Raw genomic sequence first — 21427 nt, forward strand, 5'->3', positions numbered from 1 at the left:
AGAAGTATACCTAGTCATTTTCTAGGGATACTGAGCCCAGTGCAACTACTTTTGAATGAGAAAAGGCAAGAGAAATAGATGATGGAATCAGTCTAGAAATAAGAATCTGGGTCATGTGGAGCCTTGTAGGCCATTTTTAAATACTCTTACTCTGAGAAAAGTGACAAGCCATCGGATAGATTTTAGGAATACCATGATCTGGCTTAGGTTTTAAAGGATATTTCTGTAAGGATAGAAAGGCTAATGCAAATGAATAAACTGCAAACTAACACCACAAGAATGACAATGGAAAAAGGAAAAAAATAAAAAGAAATCTATCACTAAAAATAGTGTCTTTCAAGCTTTCTCAAAAGAACTGTAAGATGCTGACACCATTTACAAATCTTTGAAATGCAGATAATCCTACTTTGCATTCCTGGGAGATATAAAAATTAATGACCAATGAGCTTAAAATGGCTGAAATTTGGACCCATTGATACCCTTTCCCAAGAAGCCACATCATCTTGTACCTCTTTCAGCATATGATGAGGCACATCTTTAATTGGGTGTGACAACTGACAAGAGAATTAAATTGATGCAAATTAAAACTTTAACAATAACATTATATGGAGCTTAAAATCCTTTGCACTTTTGACACAGAGTTTATACCAGTTGCTGGAAACTACCATAATAAAGGTCCTTACAGAACTATCAAAGGCAATACATTATCTTTATAAAAGAAAAATAATAAAAAAGTTTCTTACTATCAGTTATAGACATTGTTAATGAGCTGAAGGAAGAATATTTATATAATTTTAATTAAATAACTGGATAAATTTTTAAATTCTTATTCATTACTAGGGATGAGAGCAAATTTGGAGTCAATCACCAACAGAGAACAGGGCTAGAAGGTGAGGAGAGCATTATCAGGCAACTACTGTGACTATTTATTCTATCCTAGGTATTTTTTAAAAAAACAATTATTTTATCTATTTATTTTCATCTCTCACCATGAGATTCTCTACTACATAAGCAGGCTGCTCCTATATACAACTTCTGAGCTAGTCAAGCTGGCATGACACATCAGATCTGCCAAATTCCTCAGTGTTTGAGATGCTCTCCTTGGCTCATTCTAGTATCTCCTGTATCTGAATATGATGTAAATTCTACATGTTTCTCTCCTCCTTTAACTTTGTCTCCACATGTTTTGAAAACTGATATATTACCCTTAAAATAAAGTGTTCACCAAATTTTCTAGCCCAAACTCATCGTTCTTTCCTTAGATTCTATAACACCCATTATGTGCATTATATAATTTAATTTAATTTTGTTAAATTTAATCTTATATTGCCTTCATTTTTTGAAGATAAAAGTAATTGCTCTTTATTGAACATTTTTCCAATGTTTACACCTTCTTTTTATTAAAAACTTTTTAAAATTGAACATTAATTAATTAATTAATTATTTTCATTAGTTGCTCATGACAATACAATGATCTTGACATATCATACATTTGAATCACATGGGGTATAATTTCTCATTTTTCCAAGTGTACAGGTTGCAGAATCACATTGGTTATACGGCCATATATACACATACAGCAATACTAGTGTCTTTTTTATTCTGCTGCCCTTCCTATCCCCCCTTCCCCTCCCATCACCGCTCTCTACCCAATCTAATGTGACACATTTCTCTCTTTTTTTCTTTCTTTTCCTCCTCACATCATCATATATGTATTTTGTATAACGATGAGGGTCTCCTTCCATCTTCAGTGCAATTCCCCTTCTCCCTCCCATTCCCTTCCACCTCTCTTTCCTATTTAGTGGTAATCATCTTCTCATGCTCTTTTCCCTACCCTATTTTGAGTCATCCACTTTGTATCAGAGAAGACATTCAGCATTTTTTTTAGAGATTGGCTAACTTCACTTAGCATAATCTGCTCTAATGCCATCCATTTCCCTGCAAATGCCATAATCTTATTATTTTTTAGTCCTGAGTAATATTCCATTGTGTATAAATGCCACACTTTTTTTATTCATTCATCTATTGAAGGGCATCTAGGTTGGTTCTACAGTCTAGCTATTGTGAATTGTGCTGCTATAAACATTGATGTGGCTGTGTCCCTATAGTATGCTCTTTTTAGGTCTTTTGGGTATAGTCCGAGAAGGGGAATAGCTGGGTCAAATGGTGGTTCCATTCCCAGTTTTCCAAGGAATGTCCATACTGCTTTCCTATTTTTAATATTTTTTAGTTGTAGTTGGACAAATATCTTTATTTTATTAATTTATTTTTATGTGGTGCTGTGGATCAAACCCAGGGCCTTGCACATGCTAGGTGAGTGCTCTACCTCTAAGCCACAATCCCGCCCCTGCCTTTATGGTATTAAGCAAACAGCATAAACATGTGTTATTTGCATTTTTAATAAGACTGTATGGTTGTTAAATTCCTGGGTTATTCTGCTTATATATTTTTGAAATTAACTAGTATGATGTTGCCTGTAGAACATTCTTACTGTCTATGAGAGTACTCAAATATTTCAACAATTTGTTATTGAGTATTTTCCAAACACCTACTACCTAAAAACATGATGAAAAAAATAAATTTGCCCTTTTTTGGTGCATATAGGAGATAATATCTACCTTTGATTAATTAATTAATCACAACTTGAAGTGCTTTTGAGCTGTAAAATTTTCACAATCACCTTCTTATCCTCTGTGTGATCAAAAATCCCCTTTATAAGAATGAAATTATGGCATCTGTGGGTAAATGGATGGAACTAGAGAATAATATGCTGAGCAAAATAAGCCAATCCCAAAGAACCAAAGGCCAAATGTTCTCTCTGATATGCAGATGCTAACACTACAAGGGGGGAAGAATGGAAGTACTTGGCAAAGGGGAATGAAGGGAAGGGAGGGAGATGGGAATAGGAAAGACATTAGAATGAATTAGACATAATTTTCCTATGTTCATATATGAATACATGACCTGTGTACCTCTATATCATGTACAATCACAAGAATGAGAAGTTATATTCCATACATGTATGATGCATCAAAATGCATTCTACTGTCATATATAACTAATTAGATTAAATAAAAAAATTTAAAATACTCCCCTTTACATTGCTCTTCATGAAGGATTTACATTTATTTCTTTCAAAACAGAACAGTAGAATAACCAATAACTAGCATTAGTAGCTGAAATGTTACATGTAAGACAATGTTTCCTATCACTTCCTATTTTACTCCAGTGGTAATATTGCTGAAAATGGTCAACCTTTTGCAATTTTGAGTTAGCCTTTTTAATTACATTTCTCATTTTTTATTAATACTAAACACATCTCTGTGCCCTTCATCAATCTATACAGCAAAATGTAGGTTTAAGATGAAGATATCAGGGTACAAATAGGAGAGCTATCTGATGTTTTTGATGAGCTCCACATCCCTGGTTCCAACTAACTAATGAACATTTTCATGAAGAATTATCACAGGTATCTAAAACTCAGCAGCATATATAAAATCCCCATTCCCTGTCAATGATACTGCCAGCCCCAAACATCAAAATTGTCATCGCTTTTTTTTTTATCCTTCTCAAATAATCAGCCATGAAATTCTGTCAATTTCATCTGGAAAATTCCTTTAAACTTTCTGCTATCTCCATTATGACTCATTAAGACTACAGTAATAGAATATTTTCCCCTGCCCATATTTCAGAAAGATTTCTCTTTCATAATCCCACATTTGATTATGATATTTTGCTACTCAGAAACTTTTTCACTGTGTGCTCATTGCCTTATAGAATCCATGTCCTTTAATCTTGGGTTCAAAGCTATCTAGAGACTGACTCCACAGATTTTTTCAATCTTAATGTCTGTTCTTGGTAAACAATGTGCAAATACACTCATTTTCCCCAGAATAGTTCTTCAATAATCTTCTTGCCCTTACTTAACCCTGAATCTCCTCTAAAAATCTATTTTGGTAAAGAGCCAGACAGGAAATATTTTGGGCTTTGTAAAACATTTAGTCTCTGTGGTAACTACTTAGCTCTACCACTGTAGCTTGAAAACAGCTTAAGAGAATACACAAGTGAATAGGTATGGCCATGTCTCAATAAAACTTTAAATACAGAACAGGTACAGGCTGGATTAGGCCTCTGGTCCCTGATTTGCTGACCACTTATCTACTTCATAGTACAGTATGATAATGTTTTATCAAGTATGTATCAAAATACTATTATACTTCTCAAAGAGCTTTACTGAAGTAAAGCTCAGTAAAACTCCTAGAAGAAAACACAAGTATAAAACTTCTTGATATTTGTCTTAGCAATAGTTTCTTGAATATGACTCCAAAAATTCAATAACGGAATTTAAAAAAAATAGATAATTAGGATGCAATCAAACCAAAACACTTTGTAGAGCAAAGGAAGGAATGAAAAGGCAGCCAGGGGAATGGGAGAAAATATTTGCAAACTGATATCCAAAATGCATAAGAAACTCCTACAACTCAACAGAAACTTCCCACTCCCAGATTCCAAACCACTTCATTAAAAATTCACAAAGGACTTAAACAGACATTTCTTCAAAGAAGACATACAAATTATATGGAAGAAGTACTCAAAAATCACTAATCATCAGGGGAATGGAAATTAAATAAGAAGATAATATCTATATTTGGTACAATGGCTATTATTAAAAATCTATCAATGTTGGTGATGATGTAGAGAACTTTAACACTTCTATACTATTGGTAGGGATGGAAAATGGTACTTACTCTATGGAAAATAGTATGGAGATTCCTCAACATTTGCAATTGAATTACCAGTAATCTATCCATCCCATCTTTAGGTATGTATCTAAAAGAATTGATATCAAGGTGTCAAAAAGATATCTGCACTCACATGTACTTTTCAATATTACTGAAAATAACCAAAATGTGGAAACTAGCCACATATCCACCAACAGATGGAAAAAAACAAATGAGTATTCTATTCCTTATATATCACAGATGTTTAAAAAATGCTAATAATTTGAGCATTTCAAATATATTTTGAGATGTATAAATTTATTTCTATTAGCAATAGAAATAAGAAAACAAGATAGGGAAGAAAATAGCTACTGTATTGTCAGTAACTATAGATCTGGAAGTTCTCTTTTTCTAAACTTCACAGGAACCTATTTATCGAATTATTTAACAAAATATTTCAATTTTAAAAAAAAGTTAAAAGTGGGCTGGGGCTGTAGCTTAGTGTGCACAGCGCTTGCACTGGGTTTGATTCTCAGTACCACATAAAAATAGAAAAATAAAAAAGGCATTCTGTCTACCTACAACTACAAAAATATTTAAAAGTGTTTTAAAATTATTTAACAAACTTAAGATGTTAATTTATTGGTAAATTTATTTCAATTACATTTGGGATACAATGACAATAATCATGGTCCTGAGGTTTTTTGTTAATTTTTATACATATATGTTATTTCAATATAGGTTTCTAAACTTTCTGTCCAATAATATCTTAATAGGTTTAATAGGTTTTAAAGTATTTTACAATATATATCAGTTTTTCTTATTCTTAATAATGAGGGAATATCCATAGTCAATACATTATTTAGTCATGTGAATTCTACACATTAAAAATGATGTATAGAACAAACAAGGAATCAGAAGTTCACGAATAAAGTTACAGATGTGTGACAGTGGTGTGAGGCTAAATACATAGATCAATGAAGAACCCAGAAATAATTACAGACATACATCAAATTATGCACAATCAATTCAATGGACAAGAGATAGTATTGTCAACATATAGAGAAATAGTATTGGAACAATATTCAGGAAGGTAGAAAAGAAGAAATGAACAAAGAAAAAGACAAATATGGAGGGGAACATCAATTCTTTTCTTATAAATGTACAAAAATCAACTTGAAATGGATCATAGATTTAAATATGATACTGTAAGGTATGAAAATCCTAGATGAAAATATAGAAGACATTTCTGTGCATTGGGGTTAAGCAAAGATTTTCATTAGGGATATGAAAATGAATAGAGAAGGCACAGATTTGGAGAAAATATTTTCAAATGAACTATCATATCAAGGACTTGGGTACAGAAACTATAAATAACTCTTATAACTCAATAATAATACAATAAATAATTTGGGTGAAAACAGCCAAAAATCTGAATAAACATTTTAGAAAAAGTGATAATAATAACACACACATGAAAAGATCCCTAACATTATTAGTGATTAGGGAACTGCAAAACATGACTGCAGTGAAATACCATTACTTACATATTAAAATAGTTAATATTTTTAAAAAACTGACAAAGACAAGTGCTAACAAGAATGTGGAGCAACTAGAATTGTCTAGATATAAAGCAACTAGAATTATACTTTACTGGGAGGAATGTGAAAGAGTACAATTACTTTTCTGAAAAATAGCATGGCAGTTTCTTATAAAGTTAAACATGTATTCTTCATCCAACCCAGTGATACTACTCCTAGGTATTTACACAGAGAAAGAATGTTATGGTTTGGACATGAGGTATCCTCCATAAAGCTCATGTGTGAGACGATGCATGAAGTTTCAGAGATTGTAAGAATCTTAACCAGTGAATTAATCCCCTGGTAGGTATTAACTGAGTGGTAACTGAAGTGGTAAGGTGTGACTGGAGGACGTGGGAATTGGAGCGTGGCTTTGGGGTATATATTTGTATCTGACAAGTGAAGTCTCTCTGCTTTCTGATCATGATGTAAACTGCTTCCCACTGCCACATTGTTTCACCATGATGTTCTGCCTTACCTCTAGCCCCAAGGAATGGAGCTGGCCTTCTGTGGACTAAGACATCTAAAAGTGTGAGTCCTCCAATAAATTTTTTCTCCTACTACCAAAAATACTATACAGATTTAATGCAATTCTGATCAAAACCCCAGTGACATTCATCATAGAAATAGAAAAAGAAGTTATGAAATTCATCTGGAAAAATAAGAGACCAAGAATAGCTAAAGCAATCCTTGTCATGAAGAGTGAAACAGGTGGCATCACTATACCACACCTTAAACTACACTACAGAGCAATAGTAACAAAAACAGAATGATATTGGCACCAAAACAGACTGGTAGACCAATGGTACAGAATAGAGGACACAGAGAGTAACCCACAAAATTAAAATTATCTTATATTAGACAAAGGGGCCAAGAATATGCCTTGGAGAAAAGATAGCCTTTTCAACAATGGTGCTGGGAAAACTGGAAATCCATATGCAACAAAATCACATTAAACCCCTATCTCTCACCATGCACAAAACTTTTTCTCCTTTACAATTGTTCTGGTCAGATCCTTTAGTCACAGCAGTGAAAAAGTTGAATAAAACAAAAACATAGGTCTACACAAAGACTTGTATGTGAATGTTTATAGAAGCTTTTCCCTTAATCACCAAACACAGGAAGTAACTCAAATATTCATCAATTGATCAATGTATATACCCATACAGTGCAATAGTACTCGGCAATTGGTGAATGGATACATACATACAATTGAAAAACACTAAGCAATAACAAGGAATGAACTACTGATAAATATAATGCAGGTGGATCTCAAAATCATTCTGCTAAGTGAAAACATAAAAGAATACATAACTCTGATTTCTTTTACATGCTACTTTGGTAAAGGTAAAGCTGTATGGACAGAAATCAGATCAGTGGTTGCCTGGGGCTGTGAGTGGGAGGAGGGAACCAAGTACAAAAGAACATAAGGGAACATCTTGGAGTGATAGAAATACCCTATCTTGAATGTTGTGATGGTTACATAACTGAGTATGTTTGTCAAAATTCACTGAACTATATGCCTTAAAAACATGAATTGTACTCTACTTAAATTATACCACAATAAACTCAACTTTGAAAGGAAGTTATTGCTCTAAACCTTTATGAATTTCCTCTGAATTTTTATACTTTCATGAGACTCTTTCTTGAGTACCTAATATGCATGGTTTCATTCTATATCCATGCTTCAGTGATCAGACATAATTTTACTCCATTAATTTTTCTTTCATTGAAGTATCCAGAATCATTTTTCAAATTTTTTCCCATGAGTGAACTCAGGAATTTACATATTTACTTTCCTGGTATAGTCTAAATTCAAAGTTAGCCAAGAGCCTACTTCTCCAATCTATATCTGAACATTAAATTAAATGGCTCATGTCTTGAAACTCCTAAACTCTCACACATTCTGAAGCCTTACTGTAAAATTAAATAATAATTTAGATAATAAAGTACTTTTTAAATTAAATAATAATTTTAGATAATAAAGTACTTTTGACTTTTCAGTTATTAAAATACATGGGTTTGAGGAGAATTTAAGATAGAAATTTCTAATATTTAAAATTCTACTTCATATGTAATTATCCACATTCAATGATATTTTTGGATATCAGAAAATTACAAGCAAAGTTCAGGACCTAAAATATGGTGTTTCTCTATTCATTGAAGAAGCCTAAAGACATTCATAGGCAAAAGGGTTTACAATGTATTACATCTCCTTTAGCACAGCACTTCATTAAACAAGAACATTACTTCAAAAAATAAAAGGAGACAAATCTCATGTATTGTGCATTGAAAATATTTGCATTCCACCCATGTTACAGTTCAGGATTAAAGAACTGTGGCTATGACATTACCCTACTGCAAACCTGAAACTAATTTACCAAGTAACTAGGGTGACAAAGTAGAAAGGATAGGATTTATAGTTCCTTTGCTCTGTCAACAGATCTGAGTCTCTATGTAAAGTTTGCAAAATTAAAAGCACAATTAAAGTAGATGTTTAAAGAGTAATGGTGCATGCTCTAGCTCTGAAATGCCACATAAAATCAAGACCCTTGGGAAACCTGAGTTGTTAAGTAAGAAGTATTGATTTAAATTACTTAAGAATAGCAAGAATATACTGAACGTACTTAGACCTCAAGAATTTCTTCTAAAATGAAAATCACAGTAATTTGCCAACAGATACATTCATTCTAAAAATGAAAAACCATCAATATGAAGAGCATAAACATGATGTACGTTCCTTCAGAAAGTAAAAATCTCTAAAAATTCTGTGACATACTTTTGAACAGTTTTGATTTTCCTTATACATTTTTTCTATTAGCATATTTTTTTACAACTTCTGGGACACCTGAAAGAGATTAATAGTAACTTAAAGACTTTTTTCCTGAAAATAAAATAAAATAAATTAAAAGTAATTTTTATTCAGGAAGTAATTCATGAATATTATGCTATAATTAGAAAATAAGAGAATATATTTATAATTTCACATGTAGATATGTTCTTTATTCATTAATCCTACAAAAATCTATTGTATATACCATATGTTCAGCAGTAAACAAAATTAAAAAAAAAGCTTCCTATTCCCATGAAGTTTATAGCTATCCTTAACATTTTACTGACTAGCTTTTGAGAATGTGTATGTGTGTGTGTATATATTCATACACACAGTTTACAAACACACACATACACACAGATGAAATTATGATTTTGTTCTATAGGTATTATTTGTAATCTTCTTTTAACTTTCATCACTACTAATACATGTTTACACCTATATTTACAATGAATAACCATTGTATAGGTCACCCTAAATAATTAACAATTACAACCTAATGAAAATTTACATTCTTTTCATTTTTTTATATTATAAATGATGCTATGATAACGTACAAAATATTTATATTAGAGTATATTGCTATCACATACATATATTTAGGTACTTGTCCATTATTTATCCCTAGATAAATTTCCTAGATGTGAAAATTTAATTTCATAGAGTATTAACAATTTTAAGTTTGCAAGACTTTTCTATACATTGATTCTTTTCTAAAAAAAAGAAAGAAAGAAAACACAGTATAACATATGTGTAAATACAAGGATATTGATGTATAGAGTAGTGTCTACCTTCTCAAGTTGCCATGATACCCATCTTAGAATACCAGCAAGATAATCAAAAGGGCAGATCAGAATAAAAAGCAGAGGTTTTGAAATTCTTTTCCAATAGAAGAGTCGGGTTTTAAAACAAAAGTTTAAATTAATTGAAATGTTTTATACATTTCCAAATATATTCTAGTTAAAACTTCATGTGACATCCATTCCAAAAAATATTCTTTAATTCTTCTTTTGTTGTAAGCTGCAGGAATTGCTTCAGCTTTAAAAATTAGTTTGCTTTCCTAAGTCATTCTTGAAATGTCTATAAGCAATTTTATCAATAAAAGATACTCATAAAATATATTGAACTACAATCACAAATAAAATACCAAAATATGAGCTTTTTCTTTGGGACATCTGATTTTCTGAAAACCTGTGGAAAGTTTACAATAAAACTTGGTTGTTTTAACACAATGTTTTTACATTTTTTTTAAAATTCTAGAGGCATTTAAATTAATAATTATTTTAATTATTAATCAAAATGAAAATGACAAAATTCTGCTATGTGCATGCATAAAAATGTAACAATGAATCCCAATATCATGTATAATTATAATGCATTAAAAATAAATAAAATATCAAACAATTTTAAAAATGTCTATGGCGATGCCAATGCTAATGTGATGTTTTGTTCTGTCTACATAATATGTGTTTTTATCATATGTAAAGATTTAAAAGCCATATTCATCAATCTTGGTTTTTGTTTTGATCATATTTTCTAGTTTCACATGTAGATTCTATGTGTCATTTGTAAGAAAATATATCACCATATAAAATTAAGAAACAAAAGGTACAGTAAGGAACCATGATCCATGTTATAGCAAAATTGAGAAAAGTAATTACATAAGACACACCCCTCCCACATATACATATCTTTTTTTTTTTTTTTTGTGGTGCTGAGGATTGAACCCAGGGCCTTGTACATGCTAGGCAAACATTCCATCACTGAGCTACAACCCCAGGGCAAGTCATTTATAATTGAATAGATTTCCTCTGATTACAGATTTATAAGAAGTCAGCTACAATTGAAGACAAATGAATAAAAAATTATTCTACTTATTTTAATTCAACATGATACAAAGAAAACATTATCATTAAAATTATCCTTGAATTCAAACTTGATCTTTCGGGATGTTTGACATTTCCTGTTTCCTACCAGGGTCATACTATGGGAGACATACAATGAATATTTCTATTGTTTTTACTGTCTTGAATTTCTTTACTTCATAGCATCACTTGTTCCCATACCCTACATGCAGATTTATATTCGAAACTGTAGATTTTGAAACATGCAGTTCTTTACATAAGAAGTGGTTGCCAAGTAACATCAGAAGAATGACAGAACCAAAAGCATTCTATCTTCAGAATTAATTTTTGCCTTGAATGACCTCAACTGCTTGTCAACTGAGTTGCACCAAAAAAAGATTTTGGGCAGGTAATCCTTGAAAATAATTGGAAATTTATTATTATTATAAATATTGGGCACAATGATTACTCTGGGGGTATATGTGTGGAAGAAACTTCCAGAATTTCTTTTTGTAATATGGGTTCTCTCTGTTGTCACTTGCCTTGTAACTGTGCTTGTGCTGTGCATTAAAATCAACTAAGAAAGCACCACGGAAATTAGTTTTTTAAAAAAGGCAAATATGTAAACTAATAATAGGATTTTAAGATCACAAAATGTTAAAATAAGAATAATATAAAACAAAATTAAAACAAAAAGGCAAACATAAAAAGGTGAAAATAAGAGCTAAACAACTTCAAATATAAAATGACTTTGAAATAATATTTTAAATTTTGAAATATAAATTGATAGCCTAGAAATAGACTTATAGTCACATACACATCTGTAAGGAAGAGAAATATTTTTAAAGGTACAGAAATAAGACACATAATTTTTATTTCAAGGTAATGAGGTTTTCAAGATAAGGGATAATACTAAAAAGATAGAACTATACAACATTTTAAAATAGCAAAGTACACTGAGGATAATTTAAAACAATTATAAGAGAATCCAGCTGTAGGTTGGTTAGTAGTGTGATTCCTTAGCATACTCCTCTGACTGCACATGGCTTCTTCGGCAGTGGAGGACCTTTCAGAAGACAGCCCACTGGAAAGTAGTACTCTGGGAGAAGATACCATTTGAGAAACTCATCAAGAGTCAGGAGGCTGGAACCCTCTACCCTGCTTTTCATAAGCTGTGGATCCTTCAACAAAGTCAAGCATTCAATTAGCTCACCTACATAAAAAATTTTATTAAAGCAATTGTCAAAATTATATGGAAGTTGTAGAATGTAATTAAGCCTCATGATCCTATACTAAGCTTCAGTGTTATAAACATATTAACAAACTGTCAATTTTGTTTAATTAATATTAACTCCATGTTGCTGTTCTTTCTCCTTCTTCATTTTCTTTTTCATTCTTCCACAGGTGTTCTACTACTTTTCAAATCAAATCCCTGATATTATACCTTTTCTATAATACTTTACTATGATCCCTTAATACATACCTTATATAATATAATCACAATATTATCATATCTCATAAAACAATAGTCCCATGATATCATGTAAAATTCATTTTTTGTTCAAATTTTTGTAACTTTCAAACATGTTTTACAGTAGAATGTGTACAAATCAGGATTCAAATGGGGTCCACATAATATGTGGTCAATATTTCTTTTAGGTTCCTTTTAATTTATGACTTTTTCTCACCCCTTTTCCAACATGCCATTAGATTATTAAGAAACATAACTATATGCCCTGTAGAATTTTTCATATTTTATATTTTGCTTATTGTACCATTATAAAATCATTTAATATATTTATCTCTCCACATATTTTTGGCCAATTGGTAGTTGGTTCTAGTGGCTGATTAGATTCAGATTTTTTGTGAGGCTATTTATAAATCATGCTGTCTCATTTTTATTGATTCTTTTTAGTTATGCATAACAGCAGAATCCATTTTGACATAATTATTCAAGCATGGAATATATCTTGTTCTAATTCAGACCCCAGTACCTCTCCTTCCCTCTCCCCATCTCTTGCTCCCTTAGTTCTATTGAACTTTCTACCATTTACCAATGGTTGTTATTTTTTAAAATTAACTTTTTGTGGATGTACATGATAGTGATATTCATGCTAGTAAATTCATATATGTACACAGGAAAGTTATGTCAGATTCACTCCACTATCCCAATCAATAATGGGCAAAGGAACTGTAACAAACACTTCTCAAAAGAAGAAATACAAACTGTCCACAAATATATGAAAAAATGTTCAACATCTCCAGCAATTAGATAAATGCAAATTAAAGCTGCACTGAGATTTCATCTCACTCCAGTCAGAATGGCAATTATCAAGAATACAAGTAACAATAAATGTTGGCAAGGATGTGAGAAATGCTGGTGGGATTGCAAACTGTTGCAGCCACTCTGGAAAGCAGTATGGAGATTCCTCAAAAAACTAGGAATGAAACCAACCACCATTTGACCTAATTATCCCACTCCTTGGTATATAACCAAAAGATTTAAAATCAGAACACTACAGTGACACAGCTACATCAATGTTTATAGCAGCCAGATTCACAATATCTAAGCTATGGAGCCAACCTAGCTACCATTCAACAAACGAATGGAAAAAGAAAAAGTGGTATATGTTCACAGTGGAGCATTAGTCAGACATAAAGAAGAGTGACTTAATGACATGGAAGGATCTGGACATTATCAAGCTAAGTGAAACAAGCCAATCCCAACAAACCAAATGTTGAATGTTGTCTCTGATATATGGAAGGTAACCCACAATAAAGGTTGGGGGAGAATAAGAAAGACAGTGGAATGTTGTGTATCTTATTACATAATATATGAGAAAGAAATTTATTGATATTAATATTGATAAGTGGATTGAGGCTTTGCAAATATGATCCATCTATTATAAAGTTTCCTATCATTAGTTTTAGCATCTACCAGTAATTCTGACCCATATACATTATTCTAAAAAGAATTGCAAAATGATAAACTTTTAATTGATCACTTTTTGAGAATTTCTTGTATAGAATTCTTTAATGAAGTTACATCAATTTTTTCAATCTCGAAATACATTTTTACATAAATGTTAGTGATTGGTTCTCATTTTTTATCACTTTTCAGAATACTGAGAAGATGTAGCCATCTCCAAAGGTAACCAGTGATGTTTATTTACTTTTAATATCACTCTAAATTCATGATATTTTATGTTTGGTATATCACAAACTACTGCTTTAATTATTCATTTTTTTGTTATTGAAATTTTCTAACCTTACAATATGTTTTTATTTATTTATTTAGAGGTGTTGGACATTGAACCCAGGGCCTAACACATGCTAGGCACTACTCTATCACTGTGCTATATTCTCAGCCAAGGATGTGTTATTTTGAAACATTCCCCCTTAGTCTTTTATTGCTTTAACAAAATGAATAGGCTTATGTGGTACATTGTCTACCCCAATTTGTAAGCATTTTTTCTCCAAAAAGCTATGGTTCTCACAAGAGGGAAATGGTATTTGGCAACTTCTGTCTAGAGGTCCTCCATTAGTTGCACTGCTTTTGCATTCTCTCTGGACAAAGCTGGGAAATAACATGTATCTTGGAGACATAAAATAAATCACCTATCCATTCTGGTATTCTCAGTTTAGATTTAAGGTTGTCAAACTTTTCATTTATAACATCTTTGATTTTTCTGAATATTTCTTCTTACTTTTAAAATCTTATTTCCTAAGTCATATTAGCATAATTATTTGTATTATCCTCCTAATATGTTATATCTATCCATAATTGTTTCAAAGTAATTTTAAAAGATTATTGCTAAAAATACTTCTGAATGCAGCTTAGAATTTATTCAGGGCAAAAGAAAAATCTGGAGATGATAGGACTGTGATAATGGCATTATGGGTTTATGCATATCAAATTGTACATATCAAGTACATGCAATTACTTAAAATAATTAAATACACTTGAAATAACAACTCTCACATGTTTGTGCCATCAATCCAGCATTTGGGCTTATTTGCTTGGTATTTATTTTTAGAGATTGATTTTTCCTGACTGAACTTTGTTCTATAGTTATGAAAACCACTCATATTTTTCAAAGACCAAACTTATAGAACAAGGTATGTTCTTAGAATTGTAGCTTCTAGTCCTGTCCTATCTCTTCTGCTGTTTGTCCTCCATTCTTTATGGAGGGCTTCTTTTTTTTCTTATTTTCTATTGTTTCTTTAAAAATATGACTAAATCCAAGCTAAGGCTATTACAATTAGTGCTGCATCAACTTTGGGCATGTATTATCCATATTTTTGTCAATATATCTTTAGGATATATTTATATCTGGGTAGAAAATTCTGGAACAAAAGCTAAAAGGATAAATAACATTGTTTCATATTGCCAACTTCTCCTCTATAGGGATTGTATTATCATCAACAGCAGTGTATGAGACCTGTGCTTCCACACAGCCTAGTAAACAGACTATGTCAGACTGTGTCAAAAACAGAGATGAGAAATAGTATGTTAGTAAAGTTATATCTGTGTTATTATGATCAAAACTGATAACTCCTCATAAGTTAAGGGTAATTGTATTTCTTTGATGTGAACTATTGTTCCTATCTTTTGCTCTTTTATGAAATCATGTTGTTGGTTTTTTTCACTCAATGTTTAGAAACTCTTTAAATGTTAGAAATGCAATTTGCAATATTATTTGGAAATGATTTTCCTGGTTTGTACTTTGTTTATGGTATTTTATTTTTGCTGTGTAAAAGCTATTAAATATATATAACCACATTATCTCTCTTTCTCCTTATTGCTTCTGTATTTTTAATCATCGAAAATGTCACAGGTTAGGGTTCCCAGGGAGCAGTCTCTGAGATGGAAACAAAGGTGCTGGATTATATTAAGCAATCTTTGGAACTAACACCTGTGGGTCAGAGGACTTCCAATAACTTGGGTAATAAGTTCCTCATTTTGAAGGGGCTTTGGGTGACCCATCAAAGCATTTACCATGGGAAATTATCTCCATTCCAAGAAAATAAAGCAATAAAATGACATAGTGAAAAACAAAGCCACCTGTGTCTTATTGTGCTACTTGAATTGTTTTATTTTGTCCATTGGATAGCAGATCTATACTAAATGGTGTGAGAAATTGAGCTAATATTATACTTTTTATATTTTTTCACTTGTCTCAATAACAATTTTTGCAATGATTTTGAAATTTCATAATCATTCTAGACATCTAAATTTCCATATACATTTATGTCTGTTTCTGGATTTCTTTTTTGTTCATTAGTCCATATCTTCATGTGCTAATTGTACATCATTTTAATTACTGAAGCAAGCATTACTACATGTTTAAATATCTGGTATAGTTTACTTTATACTATCTGTTGCTCCTTATTTTTAATGTTCTGCCAGATATTTTTTTCTAAATAAAATTATAACCAACAAGTATAACTCCATAAATAAAAGATTTTACTTTTATTTGGATTTCATTAACTTCATAGATCAAGTTAGGGAAAGCACACATCAGTAAACTTAGGATAAGCTGGTAATCTTATTACATTGTGTTCTCCTGTCTATGAATATGATGTATGCTTCTATCTGTTTTGAGTTGTATGTCTTTTAAGAGCAGGTTACAGTCCATTTTTGTATGAATTCTGGTGTCTATTTTGCCAAGTTTTTACTTAGACTTTTTAAAAACTTCCTATTATAAACAGGATCTAGAGTTTCATTATTTGCTAACTGGTTGTTGTTTAGACCTCTTAATTTATTAGTTAATAATAACAAAATTAATCTTAATTCTTTTCTTTTTGTACCAGGGATTGAATCCAGGGCATTTAACCACTGAGCACCATCCCCAGCCCTTTTTATTTTTTATTTTTAGAGACATAGTCTGTGTTGTTTAGGGCCTTCCTAATTTGCTCAGGTTGCCTTTAAACTTGGGATTCCCCTGCCTCAGGCTCCTAATCACTGAGATTACAGGTGTGCACCACCACACCCAGTTTAATACATTTTAAAGTTTATATCATGAAAGATTTCCAAAATATACAAAATTGAGATAAGTGGGTAATAAGCCCTCACATATCTATTATCATAATGCAACAATTATCACCTTAATAATCATATTACTTTTTTCTTTATCTATTTTTTTATTCTTTATCATTAATGGCATTTTTTTAAATTGCTTTTATTTTTTTAATACACGACAGCAGAATGCATCACAATTCTTATTACACATATAGAACACAATTTTTCATATCTCTGTTTGTATATAAAATATGCTCACACCAATTCATGTCTTCATACATGTAAAGCTGCTTTTTCCTTTTTTTTTGATAGAATGCTAGAATTCAATCTACATTAAGAAAAATCTGGATTACAGAGGTAACTTTCATCCTCTTAAATCAATAACTTATCATTATTTTTTTTGTTGGTCATTCAAAACATTACATAGTTCTTGATATATCATATTTCACAGTTTGATTCAAGTGGGTTATGAACTCCCATTTTTACCCTGTATACAGATTGCAGAGTCACATCAGTTACACTTCCATTGATCTACACATTGCCATTCTAGTGTCTGTTGTATTCTGCTGCCTTTCCTATCCTCTACTATCCCCCCTCCCATCCCCTCCCCTCCCCTCTTCTCTCTCTACCCCCTCTACTGTAATTCATTTCTCCCCCTTGTATTATTCTTCCCTTACCCCTCACTTCCTCTTGTATGTAATTTTGTATAACCCTGAGGATCACCTTCCATTTCCATACAATTTCCCTTCTTTCTCCCTTTCCCTCCCACTTCTCATCCCTGTTTAATGTTAATCTTCTTCTCATGCTCTTCATCCCTACTCTGTCCTTAGTTACTCCCCTTATATCAAAGCAGACATTTGGCATTAGTTTTTTAGGGATTGGCTAGCTTCACTTAGCATAATCTGCTCTAATGCCATCCATTTCCCTCCAAATTCTATGATTTTGTCATTTTTTAATGCAGAGTTATACTCCATTGTGTATAAATGCCACGTTTTTTTTTTATACATTCGTCTATTGAAGGGCATCTAGGTTGGTTCCACAACCTTGCTATCGTGAATTGTGCTGCTATGAACATCGATGTAGCAGTGTCCCTGTAGCATGCTCTTATTAGGTCTTTAGGGAATAGACCGAGAAGGGGAATAGCTGGGTCAAATGGTGGTTCCATTCCCAGCTTTCCAAGAAATCTCCATACTGCTTTCCAAATTGGCTGCACCAATTTGCAGTCCCACCAACAATGAACAAGTGTACCCTTTTCCCCACATCCTCGCCAGCACTTGTTGTTTGACTTCATAATGGCTGCCAATCTTACTGAACTGAGATGGTATCTTAGGGTGGTTTTGATTTGCATTTCTCTGACTGCTAGCGATGGTGAGCATTTTTTCATGTACTTGTTGATTGATTGTATGTTCTCCTCTGAGAAGTGTCTGTTTAGGTCCTTGGCCCATTTGTTGATTGGGTTATTTGTTATCTTATTGTCTAATTTTTTGAGTTCTTTGTATATTCTGGATATTAGGGCTCTATCTGAAGTGTGAGGAGTAAAGATTTGTTCCCAGGATGTAGGCTCCCTATTTACCTCTCTTATTGTTTCTTTTGCTGAGAAAAAACTTTTTAGTTTGAGTAAGTCCCATTTGTTGATTCTAGTTATTAAATCTTGCGCTATGGGTGTCCTATTGAGGAATTTGGAGCCCGACCCCACAGTATGTAGATCATAGACTACTTTTTCTTCTATCAGACGTCGTGTCTCTGATTTGATATCAAGCTCCTTGATCCATTTTGAGTTAACTTTTGTGCATGGCGAGAGAAAGGGATTCAGTTTCATTTTGAAGCAAATGGATTTCCAGTTTTCCCAGCACCATTTGTTGAAGATGCTATCCTTCCTCCATTGCATGCTTTTAGCCCCTTTATCAAATATAAGATAGTTGTAGTTTTGTGGATTGGTTTCTGTGTCCTCTATTCTATACCATTGGTCCACCCGCCTGTTTTGGTACCAGTACCATGCTGTTTTTGTTACTATTGCTCTGTAGTATAGTTTGAAGTCTGGTATCGCTATACCGCCTGATTCACACTTCCTGCTTAGCATTGTTTTTGCTATTCTGGGTCTTTTATTTTTCCATATGAATTTCATGATTGCTTTATCTATTTCTACAAGAAATGCCATTGGGATTTTGATTGGCATTGCATTGAACTTATAGAGAACTTTTGGTAATATCGCCATTTTGATGATGTTAGTTCTGCCTATCCATGAACAGGGTATATTTTTCCATCTTCTAAGATCTTCTTCTATATCTCTCTTTAGGGTTCTGTAGTTTTCATTGTATAAGACTTTCACCTCTTTTGTTAGGTTGATTCCCAAGTATTTTTTTTTTTTTGAGGATATTGTGAATGGAGTAGTTCTCCTCATTTCCATTTCAGAGGATTTGTCGCTGATATACAGGAATGCCTTTAATTTATGTGTGTTGATTTTATATTCTGCCACTTTGCTGAATTCATTTATTAGCTCTAATAGTTTCTTTGTAGACGCTTTTGGGTCTGCTAGGTATAGAATCATATCATCTGCAAATAGTGATAATTTAACTTCTTCTTTTCCTATTTTTATGCCTTTAATTTCTTTCGTCTGTCTAATTGCTCTGGCCAGTGTTTCGAGGACTATGTTGAACAGAAGTGGTGAGAGAGGGCATCCCTGTCTTGTACCAGATCTTAGATGGAATGCCTTCAATTTTTCTCCATTCAGAATGATGCTAGCCTGTGGCTTATCATAGATTGCTTTTAATATGTTGAGGTATGATCCTTTTATCCCTAATTTTTCTAGAGTTTTGAACATAAAGGGATGCTATACTCTGTCGAATGCTTTTTCTGCATCTATCGAGATGATCATATGGTTCTTATTTTTAAGTCTATTGATGTGGTGAATAACATTTATTGATTTCCGTATATTGAACCAGCCTTGCATCCCAGGGATGAATCCTACTTGATCATGGTGTACAATTTTTTTGATATGTTTTTGAATCCGATTCGCCAGAATTTTATTGAGGATTTTTGCGTCTAGGTTCATTAGAGATATAGGTCTGTAGTTTTCTTTCTTTTAAGTGTCTTTGTCTGGTTTAGGCATCAGGGTGATGTTGGCCTCATAAAATGAATTTGGAAGTTCTCCCTCTTTTTCTATTTCCTGAAATAGCTTGAAAAGTATTGGTATTAGTTCCTCTTTAAAGGTTTTGTAAAACTCTGCAGTATACCCATCCGGTCCCGGGCTTTTCTTAGTTGGTAGTCTATTGATGGTTTCTTCTAGTTCCTCAATTGTTATTGGTCTGTTTAGGTTGTCTATATCCTCCTGACTCAATCTGGGCAGATCTTATGACTTAAGAAATTTATCAATGCCTTCACTATCTTCTATTTTATTGGAGTATAAGGATTCAAAATAATTTCTGATTATCTTCTGTATTTCTGAAGTGTCTGTTGTGATATTGCCTTTTTCATCCCATGCGCTAGTAATTTGAGTTCTCTCTCTTCTTCTCTTCGTTAGCATGGCTAAGGGTCTGTCTATTTTATTTATTTTTTCAAAGAACCAACTTTTAGTTTTGTCAATTTTTTCAATTGTTTCTTTTGTTTCGATTTCATTAATTTCAGCTCTGATTTTAATTATTTCTTGCCTTCTACTTCTTTTGCTGTTGTTTTGCTCTTCTTTTTCTAGGATTTTGAGATGAAGTATGAGACAATTTATTTGTTGTTTTTTTCTTTTTTTAAGGAATGAACTCCAAGCAATGAATTTTCCTCTTAGAACTGCTTTCAATGTGTCCCATAGATTCCGATATGTTGTGTCTGAGATTTCATTTAACTCTAAGAATTTTTTAATTTCCTCCTTGATGTCTTCTAAAACCCACTGATCATTCAGTAACCTATTTTTCATTCTCCAAGTGATGCATGATTTTTCCTTCCTTCTTTTATCGTTGATTTTCAGTTTCATTCCATTATGATCAGATAAGATGCATGGTATTATCTCTACTCCTTTATATTGTCTAAGAGTTGCCCTGTGACATAATATATGATCTATTTTTGAGAAGGATCCATGTGCTGCTGAGAAAAAAGTGTAACTGCTTGATGTTGGGTGGTATATTCTATATATGTCAATTAAGTCTAGGTTGTTAATTGTGTTATTGAGTTCTATAGTTTCCTTATTCAACTTTTGTTTGGAAGATCTGTCCAGTGGTGAGAGAGGTGTGTTGAAGTCTCCCATGATTATTGTATGGTGGTCTATTAGACTCTTGAACTTGAGAAGAGTTTGCTTGATGAAAATAGCTGCTCCATTGTTTGGGGCATATATATTTATGATGGTTATGTCTTGTTGGTGTATGGTTCCCTTGAGCAGTATGTAGTGTCCCTCTTTATCCCTTTTGATTAACTTTGGCTTGAAATCTATTTTATTTGATATG

This window comes from Spermophilus citellus (assembly GCF_964194105.1).
Source record: "Spermophilus citellus genome assembly, chromosome: X".
NCBI classification, from domain to species: Eukaryota; Metazoa; Chordata; class Mammalia; order Rodentia; family Sciuridae; genus Spermophilus; species Spermophilus citellus.